The sequence below is a fragment of the Vicugna pacos genome, chromosome 15 (assembly GCF_048564905.1).
Source record: "Vicugna pacos chromosome 15, VicPac4, whole genome shotgun sequence".
Classification (NCBI taxonomy): domain Eukaryota; kingdom Metazoa; phylum Chordata; class Mammalia; order Artiodactyla; family Camelidae; genus Vicugna; species Vicugna pacos.
The window spans coordinates 4,928,696-4,936,100 of record NC_133001.1 but is presented as its reverse complement, the minus strand read 5'-3'; the positions used below and the strand labels follow the sequence as shown (position 1 = coordinate 4,936,100).

The 7,405-nt window shown below is 47.1% G+C and overlaps 1 long non-coding RNA gene across 3 annotated transcripts in view; it reads left to right on the top strand.

Moving 5' to 3' along the window:
- Positions 1-3,868: 3,868 nt before the first annotated feature.
- Positions 3,869-7,405, top strand: part of LOC140685638 (uncharacterized) — a 28,266-nt gene continuing 24,729 nt past the window's right edge. For all 3 annotated transcript variants that reach the window (XR_012058891.1, XR_012058890.1, XR_012058889.1), the window contains exon 1: positions 3,869-3,991. This is a non-coding gene — a long non-coding RNA (uncharacterized lncRNA). The remainder of the gene's footprint in view (positions 3,992-7,405) is intronic.

The window sequence follows — 7,405 nt, the reverse complement described above, 5'->3', positions numbered from 1 at the left end:
GACTGTTAAAAACAATAATAATAATAATAATAATACATCATGGAGTTTCTAAGATATATAGAACAAAGGTATGCCAAAAATAGCAAAAAGATTGCAGGGAGTTGATGGTTGGTAAGACTCATATAAAGTGGTATAGTGTTATTTGAAATTAGACTGTAATAAGATAAAGATGCATATTGTGAATCAAAGGACAACTAAGAGAAAACAGAGCAGAGAAGTGCAACTGACAGGCCAAGACAAGGGCTAAGATGGAATGCTATAGATACGAATCCAAAACAATGCAGGACAAAAGAAATAACAAAAAAAGATGGAAAGATAAAAAATAAATGGCAAAACAGGAAATAACCATACCAGTGAGTATATTTTTGCAAAGGGTATAAACATCTCAATGAAAAGTCAGAGATTGTCAGGTTGGATATAAAAGCAAAACTCAGCTATATGCTATCTACAAGAAAACCAATTTAAATATAAAAACAGACACATTAAAAGTTGGAAGATGGAAAAAGATACCCCTCCCCAACCATGCTTTGGAAATATTTGTCCTGGCTTCACGGATTCCCCTGGTCCCAGCGTAAAAATCCTTTTTCTGTCTTCTGCATGGGTCTATTACCCACTCCCAACAGATGAGGCAGCAGTGCACTTACAATTCCTTAGTAGTTCAGCCTGTAACATAGGCAACTCATCCTACCTGTTCAAGCTCTTTCCAAAGTAATACAATTTTCCTTTTAAGTATTTTTCACTTATCAATGTCCTTACTGAAAGCTATATTGTCTTTTCAAATACTTTAAATTTTAAACCCAATGAAATTACCTGCCAGTTCTTAGTGTTTTAATTCATTCTCTTGTTTATCTTCAGTTAGTTCCATGTTAGCTTGATTACTAAAACAAATTTACTTAACTGAGCATTGCATGTTAACAGTACATTTCCGTGCAATCCTTTGTGTAAATTTAAAAAATGTCTCTAACAATACAAATGTCCTCCCAAGCACTCCTGTCAAAAGCTAAATATTTGGAAGCTATGAGGAAACTGTTTTGAAATAAAGCAGTAGATGCCCAGACTCAGTGACGCTCTCCTGTCAAGCAGCCCACTGCACAGGTGGACAGCCACCACGGACCTCGCAAACCTTGCGGGGCATGGGAAACCCAGGCAAAAAACCGTGACATCCTGGTACTTCTTTTGTGGTAAGAAGTAAAATCCTTTTGCTTCTGCCCCAGAAATCTTGCATCTGCTGTCAGCAGCCACAAAACTGGCAGGCTGACTTGTTGGCTTGGAAGAAGAGTAAAAACCTCAGACCCCACACAGTTCATGACAGTCATTGCTTTGTCCACCGTGTAAAAAATCTACGCGTCTTGAGAACAGGCACTCTAATAACCGGAGGCTGTGAGTCTCCTGCCACTTTGTCTAATTATAGTTTGGTGTTCTTAAAGGTGTTCTTAAAATCTTAAACTGTAATCTGACTTCCATTTATATTTTAAAAAATTAAATGAAAAACTGAAACTGAGGAAATTAAAGAGATCAGGTTTCACCAAAGTCTTGAGACTGCCAAAGGTCTATGGCACTTGTAGAGCCCCAGCTCGGTCAGCTAGCAGGATTCCCAAGACAGATGAGGCCTCTTGGTCAGCGTCAGGGCCGACCACACCCAAAGGCAGGACACAAGCCCAGTCAGTCTTCGCTGCCTGGTTCCTCCTTCCCTTTCTGGTCTGATCTCCCCTGAGTTTACAAAAGCTACCTGGGTTCTCTTATCTACCTTATCTGTGGAAAATCACTTAACAAATTACTTTCCTAGTTAGGTCTTTTTGGCAAAGCGCTATTAGATTAAACAGTATCTCAGGCATGAAATTTCAGATATTTAGAGGCTCTCAAATACAAATACAAATCAACATGTTCCATATGTATATATGTATACGTATATATGTATATGTATACACACACACACGAAACTCCAACCAAAATAATGAACAGAGAGAGTTAAAAATAAGATTTAACTTTTGCCTGTTAAAATATCAACACATTTAAGTCCATGCATAGACCAGCCTTTGAAAAATACAGAAAGACACAAAAATCATTTAATGATTAGTGTATATTATACTTATACTATGCACGTATTCCTTATTTAATCTTGAATAATCCGTGGAAGATATTAAGCCTTTCTCAAAAAATTGCTCCTTTTCCTCTTGTTCTTCTACTGTGTCCAGTCCTAATCCAAGAACACCGTGATTGAGCTCAGAAACTACTATATCTAAATGGAAAGCACAAATATATTTTATTAACATACAGAATTTTGATAAAATTAATTTAATGATGCATCTATTGACATTATATAAAAAAACTTGAAAAAATTTAAAACATATTTAGTCTTACCCACCAAGTATAGCTTTACATTCACAACATGTAAAGATATAAGGCTTCTCCAGAGGTGTAATTTTAAACCTTCTAGGAAGATATTAAGTCTGTCTACATACCTCAGTAAAGGAGGCTCCACAATAGTTATAAATTAATTTTTCTAAAAATTCTAATTATAAGCATAGTAACCTGTCAACTCATGGCCCTCACATTTCTTACCAGTGGGTTCTAAGATGTCAATCCTTAAGATAGAAGTTCCACTGCCCTTAAGAAACTGAATCCCTTCAGACTCCTCTTCTATTTCCATAATAGTCTTCTTTGTTTTCAAATAGCTCATATTTGTTCCAAGCAGTCCTAGGCATGGGATTTAATATAGTTGGATATTTATATTAAGAAAACTGTTTTGACTATTATGCATGGGCGGGGGCAGCGACACCGGGAGTGGGAAATGGGAGCAAATCCCCGCTCTAGCATGGGGCAGCCCCAAACCTGCCATCTCCTGAGCACACCCCGACTGCCTCCCAGGAGCAGGCTGACAGAGAGAAATTCTTTCCAGGAAGCTGGGGCAGCAGAGGCTGCCCCCAAGCCAGGCAGCGGGGGAGATGGGAGCAAGTCCACTGGCTCTCCCAGGGCAGCCCGCCGCCTGCTCCCGGGGCCGGGCTGCCCCCTCCCTCCCGGCAGCACCATCAAGCACCCAAGGCCCACTGGCGAGAGGTTTGCAGCCCAGGACCACCTTGACCCGTGGGCTCTGAGAAGGCACTGGGCACAGGGGGAGGGGTGGGGGCGTGGGAGTGGGGTCGGACACCCGGGCAGGCATTGGAACGGCCTGCAGCCCCGCCTACCCAGGCCGGGAACCTGGGACACAGGGCTGTGTGCCCCCACTCTGCCCGGTATCCCTGTCTGGCGGCTGTCGCCCTGGTGATCAGAACCCGGACCGCCCCGCCCCCGCGAGGTGAGGGGTGAGGGGGTCCGCTGGGGTATGGGTGCACTCCGGGTGTGGGGGATCCCGCGGGGAGGGGGGACAGGCTGAGAGGGGAGAGGGGTCGCTGGGAGTGGAAGTGACTCGGCTGAGGGTTGGGGGCTAATTCCTGGATGAAGGGTGAGGGGACTACCTCTGGATGGTGGGGGGACCAGGGGTGACGCAGGAGAGGTCCGCTTGGTTTGTGGGGGCTGTAGCTTAGGAGGTAGTGGGGTGCAGACGGGGGCGGGGACTTAGGGGTGAGAAGGAGCCTTGTCTTGGGGGTCCGATCAGTCCGGGGACCGGGCCTGGAAGGGGGTGGAGAGGCAGTGAGTGGGCTGGGGTCGGCGAGCAGGGGGAGTGGGGCAGGGGAATGTGGCCTGGCCCGGGGCGGTGGTCGTTCTAGTTGGGTGCTGGGACCCTGTGGGGTGCGGGGTGGGGGCGTTGGGGTTGGGGACCTGGCCAGCCCTGGCCGCGGAGTGGGGCCGCCCCGCCCCACTCGCGGGGACCCTACTGCGGGAGCCGCAGCCTAGCGTCCGCGCTGAGGGTAGGAGGGGGAGGGGCTTCCCCAGAGCCAGGGGAAGCTGGGCGGGAGCCGCGTGCTCCTGGACCAGCTCCCTGAAGAGGAACGCGGCCTGGGGTCTGGGCCGCCTGCCGCCTGCTGTCGCCTCTGCTGCCGCCGCCCGGCTGGTAAGGGGGCGCTGGTGGGGGCGCGCAGGTCGGGAGCCGGCGGGTGAGGCCTGGGCTGTGCAGCTGGGGAGGCGCACAGGGAGGGCTGCGGAGGTAGGTGAGGTCCTGGCCGCGTGGCCCGTTAGGACCCTGAGGCGGGCCCCAGGCCCGCCGCCCTGGTTGGGGCGCCCCCCCAACATTAGTGTTCACTGAACCCCGCGTCTTTCTTGGCAGCCGCTCATATGCGGGCTTTGGAGTGTGGGAACAGCCCCGGGAGGTGGGAGGGCGCTGGACGGCCCCGGAGCACCTCAGACTGGCCCTCAGGCCACGGCCTGCCCGCGCGGGTGGGCCCGCCTTGGGAGCGGAGGCCGCCCCGGACCCTGTGGGGCACCGGCGAGCTGCGGCAGAAGAAGGGGCGAGGCCCGGCCTTTGGGAGCTTGTTAGGCTGCCCCCGAGATCCAAAGCTTTTGACAAGTGTATTTTTCATCTTCTGAGGAATCTCCCTTCTGTTTTCCACAGTGGCTGCGCAAAACTACATTCCCACCAACAGTATGGGAGGGTTCCCTTTTCTCCACAGCCTCCCCAGCATTTATCCTTTGTGGATTTGAATGATGACCTTTCTGACTGGTGTGAGGTGGTACCTCATAGTAGTTTTGATTTGCACTTCTCTATTAATTAGCGATGTTGAGCATCTTTTCCTGGGTCTGTTAGTCATTTACCTCCTCTCTTTTACAGCCTCGGATTTGATTCTTCCTTTCTCAGCCCACGTTCACTTCCCTGGCTCTCGCGATAGCTCACTGCTGCTTGATCATTGCCTTCCTAGTTCCCGTCTGTCCTTCTTGTACCTGTGTCTCCCAGCAGGGCAGTTTTGATCTTTGGACTGGGATAGTTCTTTTTTCTCCAGGATTCTTGCAAATAGCAGATGCCTGCCATCTGTGACCTCCCCCTAGAACTGCAGCCATGTTCCCACAGTCCTGGTGACAGACGCAAACGTCTGGGGAATGTTCGTGCTCCCAGTCTGCTCATACCTCCACACTGGGTTTTGCCAAGTACAGCTTCCATTGTCCCTTTGCTTCCTCGTTTAAACATCTTCAGCGGATTTCCACTGACAATGAAGAAGACAGAGCTGTCTATTTATCCCCCAGTTTTACTTCCCATTTCTGCCTGCCTTGGAGGTTGTGCTCAGTACTTTCTGTGCTTCTCAGCCACCTGTTTGCTTTTGCCACACCCTGCTCTTAGATGGCCTCTGTCTGTTTCTCCTACTCAAAGTCTCCTGTGCCCTCCTAGATGTAATTGAAATGTTAATTCTGCAGTGAAACCATCCCTGATCACACGCTGTCTCCCAGATGAGAAGGGATCTCTCCTTATTCGGAACCTCCCTTTTTGCCCTGTGGTGTGGAAACTGAAGGGAGACAGGGACAGTCTGATCCACGTTTGTGTTCCCTGCATCTCTGTCCTCGGTCCTGCCGTAAGGTCATGCTCAAGAAATACTCCTCGAAATAAACTGAATGGGAGGTCCAGTGAATCCTGCTATGCTGCCTCTGTTCATGATAATTGACTTCTCACCTACTATAAAATTTTCAGAGAAGTGTCATGAGAGGTTATATATATAGCTCCAGAGTGAAGTTTTAACAGCAGATCTACTCCGTTCTGAAAGATACGTTTGTTCTTTCGTTTTACATCATTAAATTCCTTTTAGTAGCTAAGCTCACACATTTTCAACTCTTCATCACGAGTTTGATCTGTTTTTCCTGCAAATCTCAGTTTGAGAAGCTGAGTAGAAGGAATGAAACCTGCTTCTAAGGTGTCCTACTAAAGGGCCAAGGGTAACTGAAGCACATCTTTGAAATTAAGTGTGACCCCCCCCACCATTAATCCATCAAATTTTGCCAATGACGCAGCAAAACATATTGGCATTTGGGCATTTCTAGTGATTACCTGTGAGCACGTATCTTTGCCATTTGGACTGTGCTTCTGGTTTTCCTCATCACGCTCCATGGGGTTTACACCTGGGTCTGGGTGACTCCTGGTTTAGAGCTGGCAGGTGGCTGGAGCCTCTGATTTGCTGCTACCGTGGAATGGCTCCTGGCCTATCTTCCTCTTCCGGGCTTCTCAGAACCTGCCAGGGCTTTTGCTGTGTGGGCTGTGCTTGCTCTGCTCCTGTGATTTGACTGAGATGAGTGCCATGCTGATCGACCCCCGGTTTTCTGAAGGTTATACACCCCCGGGGTCTGGGACATCCGGGAGTTCTCGTTTCTCTTGAAGCCCCCCATCCCAAACCCGTCACCAGCAGCTTCAACTCAGAGGCCCCACCTGGCGTGCCGCTGCTGGCCTGAGCTGGCTCCCTGCCCCACCAGACCCTGGAGTGCTCCCTGGTCAGCGACCTGTGATGCAGCTGCGATGGTTATGGTGCGAACAGACTGTGGTCTGCCTCAGTGTGAGAGGGAGTATGTAACCCTACACCAGAGGGAAATACAAACGACACAGTGCTGTAACATCGGATCGCTTTTTAAAACATATTTGTGGCAAACTTAAAAAGCATCCTTGTAGTAGGACTAATATGATCTTCCAGTGTTAATATGAAAATGGCTTTGTAGAAGCAACAGTCTATAGAAATCATAACTGACCTTCTGGGCTGAACATCCTTTTTGCCAGAAAGAGGCATTCAGTGTATAATACAGACTAAGTACAGTGATTTATAATTAACCACTTCTAAAGTTGGCGAGGTGCTAAGTAAGGATAACATTCCTTCTTCAGCTGGTTAGCATGTTTGGTAATCAGGCAAATGCAATGACAATCAGACGTCACAGTCTAGGGCCCAGTGAAATCAAATTCACTTCTCTTGGTGAAATAATTATGACAACACAAGTATAATGAAGTTTATGCTTTCTGTGATATTTTAGAAGTTCCGTTTATTTATTTTTTTAATTTTATTTTTTATTGAAGTGTAGTTGATTTACCACATTAGTTTCGGGTGTACAGCAAAGCTTTTCACTTATGTATGTGTATATAAATGTGTGTGTGTTTGTGTGTGTATATATATATATATAGTAGTTCCATTTTAAAAGGGAGATATCCACAATGAAGTATTTGTATTTACTGAAATCAGTTTTACAAAGTAGATCTCAGTATTTGTTTACAAATATGGTGCCTTCTTGTGATCAGTGATCTTGACAGAAGCTCAAGAATTGAGGTCTAGAGACTTGTTTTTTGCAAGCAGGATTTGTGATTTTAAAGAGTTTTGGGAGATTTGGAAGGCAAAGAACATTCAGTTAAACATTTGATTAAAAACATAATTTTGAGGGGGAGGGTATAGCTCAGTGGTAGAGTGCATGCTTAGCATGCATGAGATCATGGGTTTGATCCCCAATACGTCTGTTAAATTTAAGTAAACAAACAAATAAATAAACCTAATTACCTCCTCCAGAAAACAAA